The 13,730-nt window shown below is 42.0% G+C and overlaps 1 protein-coding gene across 8 annotated transcripts in view; it reads left to right on the top strand.

Annotated features, from left to right (window-relative positions):
* Positions 1–1,111: 1,111 nt before the first annotated feature.
* The window catches only part of chl1b (cell adhesion molecule L1-like b), an 818,676-nt gene continuing 806,057 nt past the window's right edge, over positions 1,112–13,730 (top strand). For all 8 annotated transcript variants that reach the window (XM_059649905.1, XM_059649903.1, XM_059649914.1 and 5 more), the window contains exon 1: positions 1,112–1,144. The gene's annotated coding sequence lies outside the window, so the exon portion shown is untranslated. The remainder of the gene's footprint in view (positions 1,145–13,730) is intronic.

The raw sequence follows: 13,730 nt of genomic DNA on the forward strand, positions 1-13,730 counted from the left end.
GTGTCGGCGAAATTGCAGACTGTAGCTGCCGGCGGGAAGGGTATGAGTTTGTGCTTTCCTGCGGGTATTAGAACTAGAGTGGTGTTAACAAGCTGACCGTGTGTATGTGTGCCTAGGCTCGGACAGTAACACGAGGTTAAATGACTGGAGAGCAATTCCTTTCTCAGGCACGCCCAGCCCTGCCTGACACCTCCCTGACGTGCAGCCTATTTTCTTTTGGCAGAGCGGAATTTGACAGCGAGAGGATGGGTTGCTGCTGAACTGTCTCACAGGTTGGTGCAGGCAAAAAAAAAGGCCATTGGAATATACCTAAAATTACACACCGGCTATTATGCGCTGTTTTTGTAGACTCGGGATGCAGTGAAACCAGAAAAAGCAATACTTGGTTTCTTTACCTGATGAATGCAAGAACCTTGTTTTTTTTCTGTCTCTCCTTAAAACCCAAAATGCAGCTGTCTGTGTGTGGGATGCATTCTCGGAGGATTTTTTGTTCTGGAAAATAAAAGCGAATATTGTTTTAAAAAACGGTGATATTTACTGGTAGTGTCTGTGAAAAGCGCAAAAGCGTCTGTGGAAGCCCGGGGCTAGAAGAGAAATATATAGGATTGCAAGGGCCGAAAGGTCTGCGACTTTTGCTTGGGTTACACTGGTTAAAACAACAATTGAACGTGCAAGATTTATCTTTAACAGCAATAAGTATTTGATATTTGGCATGTAATTTAAGTACATTCAGTAAAGCAGTCGTCCTGGTTTCTTTTATTCCTTTTTGGCTGTGTTGATTGCGTAAAATCCAAACCCAAACCCCACGTTTAATCGAGATACTCCTGAAGCCTTCTCTCTTTTTTTTTGGCATGTTGTCATGGATTCCTGCAAACCGCTGGCAGTGGCTAACGGTGTGAATCACGGCGAGGTCGCCCCTCTTTGTCCAGCCCGGAGAGAGCAGATTAGTCTTTCGGAGCAGAGTGAAGCTATTTAGATCATTTTCTTCCGGCTCCCCGCCCTCCCTTTTTTCGGGTGTGCGGGCACCTCTCTCAAGTCGCTGATTGATTTTTTTTTTCTTTGCAGCTTGTCGGAGAAAACCCACACCAGCCACGTTCCGAGTGAAGCAGAAGTGTGTGTGTGTGTATGCAGACAGCAAGACAAGGTAAGGATTACAATCTGAAAGGGACGTGTACCCATCTCTTTATCCCCACCCCTCTGCGATGCCTGTACAGCATTGTGAGCATTGGATAGATATGTAGTGCAGGCGGTTGCTGCTTCTCTGTCACTAGGTTTGGGGCGACGGTGGAAGGTTCTTGTTTAAACAAAAAGCCTGGTTTAAAATCCTGGTTTAAAAGCAGCTCTGGAGTGAATCAGAGTCGGATGTTGACAGTGAGGTGGAGCTGGGAAACTTTCAGATCTGCTGTTTCTCAGGGTGTAGTCGGTTCATAACCACTGCTGAGACCTGAACTGGTCACGATAGGCAGCAGCTGAGTAGACCATATCACACTTTTTTTTATTATCGTGTTCAGACAGGTCGCTAGGTTTGAGATGGGAGCAGTACTGTTACTCCCCTAACAGATTCAGACACAGATCATCTAAAATATGGACGAAAAGGAACATTTGTTTCTTTTTGAATAGGCGAGCTTACTGGTGTTTAACTGCACTGAGAGCAGTTGTTGCACACATCGCTGAATTGCCGGTACTGCTCCGAGACGCTAACCCTCCCCTTGTATGCTTTTGGGTTTCAGTGTCAGCCAGGCTCTTGTCAGTTCACTTTCCCGGCCTGGATATTGCCTGCCCGGGCCACACAGATGTGTTTCAGAAACACAGAACAGCAGGAGAATCCAAAGTGCACCAGAGCTTATTGAAGCGCCCCAACTGATCACTGCACAAGTGAGCAGTTTGTTGCATAGCAACCTAGCATTTTAACACTTGCCTCCTTTTACCTCTCCCCCCCCCCCACCTGCAAATCACTGGCAAATTTACTGTTCATATTTGGGAAAAAAGGTGAGATTATTTAAAGCTAATTACTTGAAGTAATTACGACTAGATTGAAGCGTGATGGGCTTCGTTCCCTTTTAAATCCCTCAGTCCCTTACAGCAATTTTTACATTTATGTCAGCAGGTCGCTGTACCACATGACAATGGAAGATGTCATTAACTTGATGAAAATGGAGAAGCCAATTTAAGGGTTTCTTGAGTAAAAGAACAAAAAATAGCACCTACCAAACCCCTCCCCCAAAAATATAAAAATGCAACATCAAACACACACTGACCCAGGTAATTACCTCAGAATTATAATGGCCCAGAAAGACTGTTTGGCCCATCATGCCTGTACTGGTTCTGTTATCTGAGGCTAATCTTGTGCCTTTCCCCTGTATCATCCCTGCACAACATTTTGATCCAAATTGTCATCCAGTGCCCTCCAGGATGCCTCAATTGAACCTGCCTCCAGCATATTAATAGGCAGTGCATTTCATACCCGAACTATTCACTTTTTGAACAAGATTATTTTGCACCCTTTAAAAGGGAAATAGTCTGTCACAGATAGGAAGAATAAAGGCTGCATAATCTAAAAGTCCTTAAAGCACTGAGGTACTTGATGTTTGAACCTGCGGTTTGGCTGGTATTCTCAGCAGCCACAGAACGTGTTGATAATTTTTCGAATTCTCAGTGAATGGTTGTTCTCCTAATTTGTTTTTTCATTGAATGCTATTTTTGATATGCAGAGGAAGAGAGCAAGAGTCTTTCAGTCTCACTGTTGCTAATCCATTCCCTTTTTCTCTCATCCTTTGCTCAAAAACAGCTTTTGAAATCTTGTTCAGTGTGCATTAATGAGCCTGGCTGTATTACTTTTCCAAGCTCACTAACTGGCAAGTGAGCCTTACAGCTCCTACAGTGTGAAATTATCATACGGGTATAAATTCAACAGGTGATGCAAATTTCATGTCATTTGCTTGATTTCAACATATTTCAAGTGAAAGTGGTAGCTTCAGTACAGATAGTTTTGTTTATTCTACATGGGTCTCTCACAGTTTGCCTTAATTGGGGGTCTGGTGACCACTAACTTTGCAGGTCCATGTTTCTTTTTAAAATTCAAATTTGTGCATGAACAATCTGATGGAAGTTAAAATTCAAAAGCCCACATTTACCATTATTGGAACTAGTTTTTTTTTGTTTTAAGTCACGACATGGTACAAGCTCAAAAAAGTTTGGGTATTAAACCACATTATTTGTGTAATATGGTTAATGGTGCAAAGTGCTACCAAGACACGTATGAACTAGATGCAATGGTCCATTCTACTCCGCCACCATTTGGTAAGACCATGGCTGATCTGATAGTGGTATCAATTTCATTTTTTTGATTTCTTCCCAAAACACTTGACTTCAACAAATAGTCTACTCTTCTTGCTTCTTGGAAGTAAGCATTACAAATCTTAACCAGCTGAGGTGTTTTTGAGATGCATCTTAATACTATTGTAATATATATGCAAATTTAAATATCAAACGAATTCAGTTGAAATATTTGTCAAAACCTGAAGCAATTTACATTCTTAATTTTAAAAAGAACAGCAAGAACACGCGAGACTTGTAAATGATATTTCAGGTCCTTTGACCTATCACTGTTTTTAGTGAAAGGTTAAAATTGATCATTTTTCTTATTATCTGTTCTGAAGTTGATTTCAAGCTTCTTTTTAAATTTTATGTTTCTATCATCCACAGTATTATATTTAAATTAAGGACTTTTAGCCAGTAGAATTGTTAATTGCAGGAAAAGTCTATCTTCTTAGTCCAAATACGTTCTTCAAAACAATTTTTCAAATCTTGCACTAATTTAAAATACTAATATTACAATATTATCACTGTGTATCAGGATACGCGAATTTTCATGGCCAAGAGTTTAATGGTGTCAATTATCTACTAGTATGTTAGTACTTTTTCCATTATTTCTGTCGAGACTTTACCCTGACAAGTTGAAATTAATTCTCTTTTCCTCCCTCTTCTCCTTGCCTCCCTGCCATTTATTTCTGCTCATTACCGTTTATGTAGCAGGTTTTGTGATTCGATTTCACTGGCCCTGCTACTTGAATGCATTTAAATTGAGAAATAAAATTGCCCTCCTGCTTCCTCCACCTCCATCAGATGTCTTCATTATGAGACAACATTCTTATCTACTCTTAACACCTCTGAGCTGACGTTGAATAGTAGATTGTTTCTTGTACACATGTACACTGGAAATGTAGATTATAAAACGTGGCATATTCTTGTGCATGCATTAAAACCCAACGTATGCAGTGGGCCATGGAAATTATCATTCTTTAGATGGAACACAGATTTCAGCACATTTACAGTTTGTTTGCTTACTGAGTTAATGTTTCATTCAATCTTTGACTGTGAGAATAATGAAGTATAGATAAAGAGGGCCTGCAGTACACACATTCCCTATGGTATATCACTTAGTTTGTGGTGAGAGTGGGCAGATTGTGAAGTCGTGCTCTTGGATGATATTGAAGTTTTTTCACATAATTCTCTGGCTGAGGGATAATTGCCAAGTTGTTCTTTAATAGACCATGATGTTCAGCAGTGGTGGATTCTGGTTCTGTGGGTTGATTGATTTAAATCCGTTCTGTATTAGATGTTCTGTTCGTGAAAATAAAACTTCTAATTATTGAGCCAGCTGCTGCAGGCAAGGTTTTCTGGCTCTTAACTTCAGAACTGCCCAAAGAAAATGCTTTAGCATTCAACCAACAAGTAAATTCCAACTTGCTCTTTGTTGAGTGTTTTGTTTTGCTTTCCTGCTACCCAGCCAGCAAGTTGTCTTTGCTAAATTAGTCTTCCAGTTTAAAACTCAATGAGGTGCATATGGCATCTTTCAACCAGCTCTCAAACTTCTGTTATGCCAGAAGAAAGCTCCAATGCCTGAGAATTACTTATCATATTCAAATATATAAGAATACAAAGATCCCTTTGAAAAAAAAAGTTAGAAGTGTAGCCCTTTGTCTGAAAATTACAGTAGTTTGAACTCTCTAACTAAGTTTGCTTGTGGCAATGACTTCGTCTCGATTCCATGACTTTTGGCTGTCTTATTGGCAGAAATTCTGAGTTAGAGTTGCACGATGGGGCAGCGGAAACTGCAAAGTTCTGCTGTTCAAGTTCCATTAAAAAAAAACAGAATTTCTCAACATCGGAAATGAGCTCCTTAATTGTAATTTACTGGAAAGAAAGTGTTCTTCTACAGATGTTTGATGCAATTGGCCAAATGTAAAACATCTATGGTTTGGAATTTGTCAAAGTTTAACACTTTTCATTTGTTAAACCTTTTCAGTAGAATTTATATTGTTGGTTTATTTTGCAAGTACCTTAAATTGAAGGGAGAAAATGCCGTTGGTGCTGATTTCTTAGCATGCCAGTTTTGGATGCCGAGCAAATAAAAGCAAATAAACCATTACACATTTCATAACTAATTCTATTGTTCAGTGTCAAAATATGGTAATACATCTGACAGCATATTTCCTTTTTACTGTTACAGCTACAGTTTTGACTTGAGCTGATTGGGAGGTTGTGGGGGTGGAAGTGGAGAGACAATTGAATAAGAGTGAAGTATGTATTACTTCAATTAACCTGCACTAGATTTCTTATAGACATTACAGCATCTAGTTCGTGAATTCAGTCATGCGTTGGAAGCACCAGTCCGATATATTTTTATATTGTCTGTGACAGGCAGAGCAATTTTCAAATTCCTTCTTGGAAATCGTTTCTTGTGTGAAATAAACATCAACACTTTATCTCTGAAATTGAATGTTGAACATTATTGTCTACAGAATATTTGACCTCGGACCGGGAATTTCAGTTGAAAGCTGCGTAAGATTGATGGAATTTTGATCGTACACAGTTTCGTAGAGGCAGTTGTTCATGTTGCACATATATGTTGAATTGTGCAACAGACTGTGCATTTGTGTTCAAAGATTTGCGTTGTTCATTGTCAGTTTTCTTTAAAGGAAGTAGACAAACATGAACGAGTTTTACATATTCACAGGTTATCCACAAAGGCTGAGCTTTAAACTTTGCAAAGGGAGGATAAGAAGTCAAATGAGAATGAAAAGTTTAATGCAGGAAGTGGCACCTGTGCAGTAAAATGCCAAAAAAGATGTTCTTAATTTTGAGAGTTGGCTTGGTAGCTGAAGAGAAACAACTTGGAGGAGTGTGACTGGTGATGTGGAAGAGGAAACTTCCGAGATTCTGGAATGCGGGAAATAGCCAGTTAAACTGCAAGTATAATGGACTGGAGGACAGCTAATGCAATTCCTTTGTTCAAGAAGGACAGCAAGGATAAGCCAGGTAATGATAGAGCAGTTAGTGTGGTATCAGTGGTAGGGAAAATTATTGGAGAAATTTCTGAAGGATTATTCAGTATTTGGAAAGGTAGTGATTGGTCAGGGATAGTCAGCACAGATTTGTTAGAGGGAGATAGTGGATAACTCAGACACTTTTTTTTGAAATATTAATGAGGGTAGTGCCGTTGATGTGATGCACTTCACTAAGGATTTTGACAAGTTCCCACACATAAGACTGGACCAGAAGGGAAGAGCCCATGGGATCCAACCTTGGCTTGCAAAAAGGAGAAAATGATAGAATCCTGAGCCTTGAATACTGAGAAATGATGGGATTTTGATGTGCAAGTCCATAAAGTCAAGTCCTGAAGTTATCAGCACAGGTAGATAGGGAGGTGAAGAAGGTGCACAAGACAACAAGGTGTAGAGCTGGATGAACACAGCAGGCCAAGCAGCATCAGAGGAGCAGGAAAGCTGACGTTTCAGGCCTGGACCCTTTATCAGAAATGGGGGAGAGGAAGGGGGTTCTGAAATAAATAGGGAGAGAGGGGGAGGCGGATCGAAGATGGATAGAGGAGAAGATAGGTGGAGAGGAGACAGAAAGGCCAAAGAGGTGGTGATGGAGCCAGCAAAGGTGAGTGGAGGTGGGGACATAGGTTAGACCAGGGAGGACGGACAGGTCAAGGGAGCAGGATGAGGTTAGTAAACAGGAAATGGGGGTGCAGCTTGAGGTGGGAGGAGGGCATAGGTGAGAGGAGGAACAGGTTAAGGAGACGGGAATGAGCTGGGCTCGTTTTGGGATGCAGCAGGGGGAGGGGAGATTTTGAATCCTGGTCGACCCATTGTCTCCACCTGCTCCTGCCCCACCGAACTTACCTCCACCTAGCTTGACTCCATTTTCTCCCCCTTGGTGTCTAGGTGGACACCACCCATGCCCTCCACCTCTTCCAGAACTTCCTATTCCCTGGCCCCCAACACCTCATTTTTACTATGGACGTCCAGTTCCGATACATCTGCACTCCCCATGCAGATGGCCTAAAGGCCCTCCGCTTCTTCCTGTCCTGCAGGCCTGGCCAGACCCCTCCAATGACACCCTCATCTGCTTAGCCAAACTCATCCTCACTCTGAACAAATTCTCTTTCAATTCCTCCCAGTTCCTACAGACAAAAGGGGTGGCCATGGGTACCTGCAAGGGCCCAAGCTATGGGGCCCACCTTCCTGCAAAAATGCCATCCCCTATTACCAATTCCTTCGCCTCTGCCGGATCTGCTCCCAGGATGAGGCATTCCACTCCCATACATCCCAGATGTCCTTATTTTTCAAGGACCGCAACTTAAGCCTGCAGTGGTCGATATCGCCCTTGATCGTTTCTCCCACATTTCCCGCACCTCATCCCTCACACCCCGTCCCCACAATAACATCCAAAAGAGAATCCCCCTCGTCTTCATGTACCACCCCACCAACCTCTGGATCCAACGCATCATCCTCCGACACTTCTGCCATCTACAATCCGACCCCACCACCAAAGACATTTTTCCATCCCCACCCATATCTGCCTTCTGGAGAGGCCACTCTTTCCGCGACTCCCTTGTTCGCTCCACACTCCCCTCCAACCCCACCACACCCAGCACTTTCCCTTGCAACCGCAGGAAATACTGCACCTGCCCCCACACCTCCTCCCTCACCCTGATCCCAGGCCCCAAGATGACTTTCCACATCAAGCAGATGTTCACCTGCACATCTGCCAATGTGGTCTACTGCATCTGCTGTACCCATTGTGGCCTCCTCGACATCGGGGAAACCAAGTGGAGGCTTGGGGACCACTTTGTGGAACACCTATGCTCGGTTCACAACTAACAACTGCACCTCCCAGTCGCGAACCATTTCGACTCCCCCTTCCATTCCTCAGATGACATGTCCATCCTGGGCCTCCTGCAGTGCCACAACGATGCCACCTGAAGGTCGCAGCAATTCATATTCAGCTTTGGAACCCTGCAGCCCAAGGGTATCAATGTGGATTTCACAAGCTTCAAAATCTCCCCTCCCCCTACTGCATCCCAAAACCAACCCAGCTCATCCCCACCTCCCTAACCTGTTCCTCCTGTCACCTATCCCCTCCTCCCACCTCAGGCCACACCCCTATTTCCTACCTACTAACCTCATCCCGTCCTCTTGACCTGTCCGTCCTCCCTGGACTGACTTATCTCCTCCTACACTCACCTTAACTGGCTCCAGCCGCACTTCTTTAACCTGTCTGTCTCCTCTCCACCTATCTTCTCCTCCATTCTTCTTCGATCCACCTCCCCCCTTTTCCTATTTATTTCAGAACTCCCTTGCCCTCCCCCATTTCCAATGAAGGGTCTCGGCCCAAAACGCCAGCCTTCCTACTCCTCTGATGCTGCTTGGCCTGCTGTGTTCATCCAGCTCTACACCTTGTTATCTCGGATTTTCCAGCATCTGCAGTTCCTATTATCTCAGGCATACAGTATGTTTGTTTTCATTAGCCCATACATAGTCTGTTCAGCAGCAAGGTATTCTTGTTACAGCTTCATAAAACCTTGCTTAGGCCACAGATGGAATACTATGCAGTTCTGGTCATCATGCTATTGGAAGGACATGATTTCAGTGGAGAGGGTACAGAGGAGATTCACCAGGATGTTGCCTAGCATGGTCTCCATTAAGAGGAGAGACTTGATGGGCTGGGTTCGTATTCCTTGGAACAAGGAGGCTTGGGGTAGGGGTGTTCTGTTTGAGATAGACAAAATTGAGAGGCGTAATCAGCGTAGATTGAGAATCTCTTCCCCATGGCACGTGTGTCTAAGACCAGGGGGCATAATTCGAAGATGAGGAGCACGTAGTTTAAAGGAGATCAGAGTGGGTGAAAAAAAAATCCTCCGTGGAGTAAATGCATGGAATGTGCTTCTTGTGAGAATGATGGAGGTAAGCACTCTTGCAACATTTTAATCAGCATCTGGCTAAGTAATTAAAATATCAGGGCATAGTAGGCTATGTGTATAGTATGCCAAGTGCAGGTCAATGGGATCTGTGTGGTTTGATGCATAGAAATGGTGAGTTGAAGGGCCTGTTTCTGTGCTGTGTGACTACTGTGAAAGTAATGTATGGCAATTGATGTTCAAATGAAACATTTGCTGTTACTGAAAGTTGATAAGTAACCTGATCTGTATAGAATGTATCTAAGTTGCTAAGAGGAAACAAAGGTAGAAACAACAGAAGTATTGGTCACAATTTTTATTGAGTGCAAGATTAGTATTGGAAAACCAAAATGGACAGTCGTGATGCCACTATTCATGAAAGTAAGAGGGTTAAATTGGAAAAGTATAGGCCAGTCAGCTGAACATAGTCATGAGGAAATATTGAAAATGTTATTAAGGACAAAATAAACTTTCATTTCAAAAAACATGGCTTAATTATGGTGCGACAGCATATGTTTTAAAGACAAATCATGCCTGATTAATTTGTTCAAATATTTTGAGTTATGGGGAAGGTTGTTCAAGTAATTCTACAATCAGTGGATCAAATCTAAGCTGCCACAACCAGTTTTGTGAATGTTGGTGGACAATTAACAACTCATTGGAGGAGAAGGCTCTGCAGATACCTCCATCATCAATGATGGAGGATCCAAGAACATTGTTGTAATTTCTTCAGCATTATCTTTTGCAGTAATCTTCAGCTACAAGTTTGAAGTGGATGATTCATCTTGGCCTTGTCTGGAGGCCTCCAGTGACACAAATGCCAACCTTTGATCAATGTAATTCATTCAATGAATAGCTGGAAGATACTAAGTCTATAAACCCTGACAACATTGGGGCAATAATGTTGAAGACTTGTGTTCAAGAACTTGCTTAGTCCCTAGCCAGCACAGCTGTAATTCTGGTGTCTACCAGAAAATGTTGAAAATTGCTCTTATATGTCTTGTGTATACAAAAAAAAATTCATCCAAGCCAATTATTGCTCCATCAGCCTACTCTCGATCATTGGTAAAGTGACACAAGGAGATTGTCAGTAAATGCCATCAAACAATCTTTACAGAGCAATAAGCTGCTCGACAACTTCAGTTTGGATTCCACCAGAATCAATCAGCTCTAGACCTCATGACAGCTTTGGTTCAGATGTGGGCAAAATACCTGAAATCCACTGGAGAGCTGAGAGTGGCTGCCCGTGACATTGCAACAACATTTGACCATGTGCTACAGCCAAGGCTGTAAACAAATTTAGAGTCAATAGCCCTCTGGGCAGGGGGTGAAGCTCTCCATTGGTTGAAGTCATACGTAGCTCAAAAGGGATGTCGTTGTGCTAGTTGGAGATCAGTTATTGCAGCTCCAGTACATCATTGCAAGAGTTACTGGGAGTCGTTTCCTAGAATCAAACATCTTCAGCTATTTCTTCAATGACTTTCCCTACATCATTAGGTCAGAAGTACAGATGTTTGCTGATTGCATCTGAACTCTTAGGTACTGGTGCAGACCATATGTAAATACAGCAAGACCTAAATAGTATCCATTTGGGCTGATAAGTCACATGTTATGTGTGCCAGGTAAATGACCATCCCCAACAAAAGAGAGTAGCCATTAGCCTCTGACACTCTAAGGTAGCACAGCCGCTGAATACTCCATGATCAACATACAGGGGGTTACCAATGACAGCATCAACCGTATTGTGATGTAAATTCTGGGATATATATAAATGTAATTTATTTCAAGACTAGATTCTTGCAGTCTGCATTAGAGAGACACAAGGGCTTTTCTATGTGTCTGAAGTTAGTCATTAACTTTTAAGTATTTCTGTAGCCAAGGCGATTTCTGTCATAAATTTTTGAGGCTTAGCTTTAGAATTTACATTTTGTATACATTAGTAGGTTTATAACTGACCAAGATGCTGCCCATATTATAAGTCCTATAAAGTCCCTAGATCAATAGTGCTATATAGATCAGTGTTTCTAAGAAAGGAAAGATGAAGTGAAACAGTGAAACAGACAGTAACGAGTTCGTGTTAGTCGCACACCAGCCGTATTGGAATATGCTCTTCAATCAGTTGTTAATTTGCTTGATTAGTTGTTAAATGTAAAGGTGAAACAGATAAATTTTTGTTTTGGGCCAAAGGCACGTATTTGGAGTTAGACCACAGATGAGTCATGATTTAGTTGAATGGTGGAACAGGCTCAAGGGGCTGAATGGCCTACACACATTCCTGTGTTTATATCAGACACTGAAGAGGTTACTTAAAGCTGAGTACTTTTAGCTCAGTTCTATGAGTCACTCTAAGAAGAAGCTATCTGGAGTTGTAGTCTATAAATTAAAGTCACAAGGCCTACAACCCACTGAGAAGTTTGAGACGAGGACTCTGGTGTGGGTAACGTGTTTTTGGGTACTGTAACAGCGTGGTTAAAGTACTGTACAACAGTTATTTCAGCTTTCAATTTTTAAAGGAGGGTTTTCAGATTAATGGGATTATACTTATGCCATGTGAGTAACACCTTTTGGATTTTTTTGTTATCAGTAGATTTTTTTTTACTTTGATTTATTTTGTTAATAAGCTTCTGTTTTATTATTAAACTGATAATATGCAATACTACTGAATGTTTCAACATGCTAACCCTTTGTTGAAACCAAAACAATTGAAAAGATGATTTATCAAACCAGATTTCAGTCTGGCATCTGACTTTCTAGTGGTAACGTCAGCTGTGATCAAAACAATAAAAATGTTGCTGCTACATGAACAGGTCAGAGGTTGGGAATCTTACAGTGAGTACCTTGCCTCCTGACTGCCAAAGCTGCCCATCAATGAAAAGATATAGGCCAGGAGTGTGATTGACATACTCCCCACTTGTCTGGATGAGTGTCGTTCCATCAACACTCAAAGATTGATACCATTCAGGGCAAACCAGCCCACTTGTTTGGCACCACATCTTCAAACATTCACTCCCTTCACAGACAACATGTAATAGTAGCAGTGTGTATCATCCACAAGATGCACTGCAGAAGTTCACCAAAGATCCATAGGCAGCACCTTCCAAACCCAAAACTGCTGCCATCGCGAAAGGAAAAACACAGCCAATAGATAAGAACACTCCCACCTGCAAATTCTCATCCAAGTCACTGTCACCATACTGACTTCGAAAAATATTGCTGTTCCTTTAAAGTTACTAGGTCAAAATTCTGGAACTCCATTTGGAGGCTTGTTTTAAAATAAGGTTCATTGAATTAAAGGGAATGTAGCATCATACCTATAGAATTGAATCGGTTTTTCATATGGAAGATGGTTTGTGTGGTATTCCTCAAGGCTCAGTTTTGGATCCATTACTGTTTTCTGCCAAACAGTCCCAGACTCTGTTGTAGGGAATAGCATTTTGAAGTTTCCAGTTTACATAAAACTTGGAGCATAATGGATCGGCGTGAAGATAATTGTGGACTTCAGGACAGCTAAATCGTCATAAACTTGGCAGATGAAGTTGAGTGTGGAAAAGTGTAAAGTTGTGCATTTTGAGTGAGCTAACATAGAAATAAAGCTAAGAAAGGCATGATGTTGAAGACCACATATAGTTTGAATGTCATTCAGACATATCCTTAAAGGTAGCAAGGCTAATTTTTTTCTTTCAGTGTTTTTTTAAAAAAGGCTACTTGGCCTTAAGTGTAAAATGTAAAAGCTTTACCAATCCAGGGTTCTTTAGCTGAAATATTGTGGATAGTTCTGACACCAGATCTTGAAAAGGAAGCGATTTGCTCCAACAGGTACGCTGTCTTAATTTCAGCACCCTGGGGACCGGAGTAGAGCCAGATTGCAAAATCCAGAAATATCTGCATCAAGATGTGTATGCTTCAGGTCAGACAGGGCTGAGTGGAATCAAGGGTTGAGTGGAGCATGGGAAAGAGTGGAACACCAAATGGCAGAGCTGATAACTTGTCTGCACCCATATAGCATCAATACAACACCTAACCACTTGTCCAAATGAAGGATGATGATGGAAATGTTTTCTTGTTGGTGCTGCTGGTTCTTGGGTAGCCATATTTGGTGTGCTTCAAGTGCAGGTCAAAGAATATGGAAAAATACTGACATCTGATGGATAGAAACTTGTTGACTTCGAGGAAATTTCAGATCTGTACACAATTCAGCATTCAAGAACTCCAGACTGAAAACTGGGAGGATAAAAAATAATGCAAGGCAAACTCAGCAGTACAGTTCCAGCCCACCGACTCCCACAGCTACCTAGAATACACCTCCTCCCACCCACCCTCCTGCAAAAATTCCATCCCCTATTCACAATTCCTCTGCCTCCGCCGCATCTGCTCCCACGATAAGACATTCCACTCCCGCACATCCCAGATGTCCAAGTTCTTTAAGGACCGCAACTTTCCCCCTGCGTCTCCCGTATTTCCCGCAACACATCCCTCACACCCC

This window comes from Stegostoma tigrinum, chromosome 11 (genome assembly GCF_030684315.1).
Source record: "Stegostoma tigrinum isolate sSteTig4 chromosome 11, sSteTig4.hap1, whole genome shotgun sequence".
Classification (NCBI taxonomy): Eukaryota; Metazoa; Chordata; class Chondrichthyes; order Orectolobiformes; family Stegostomatidae; genus Stegostoma; species Stegostoma tigrinum.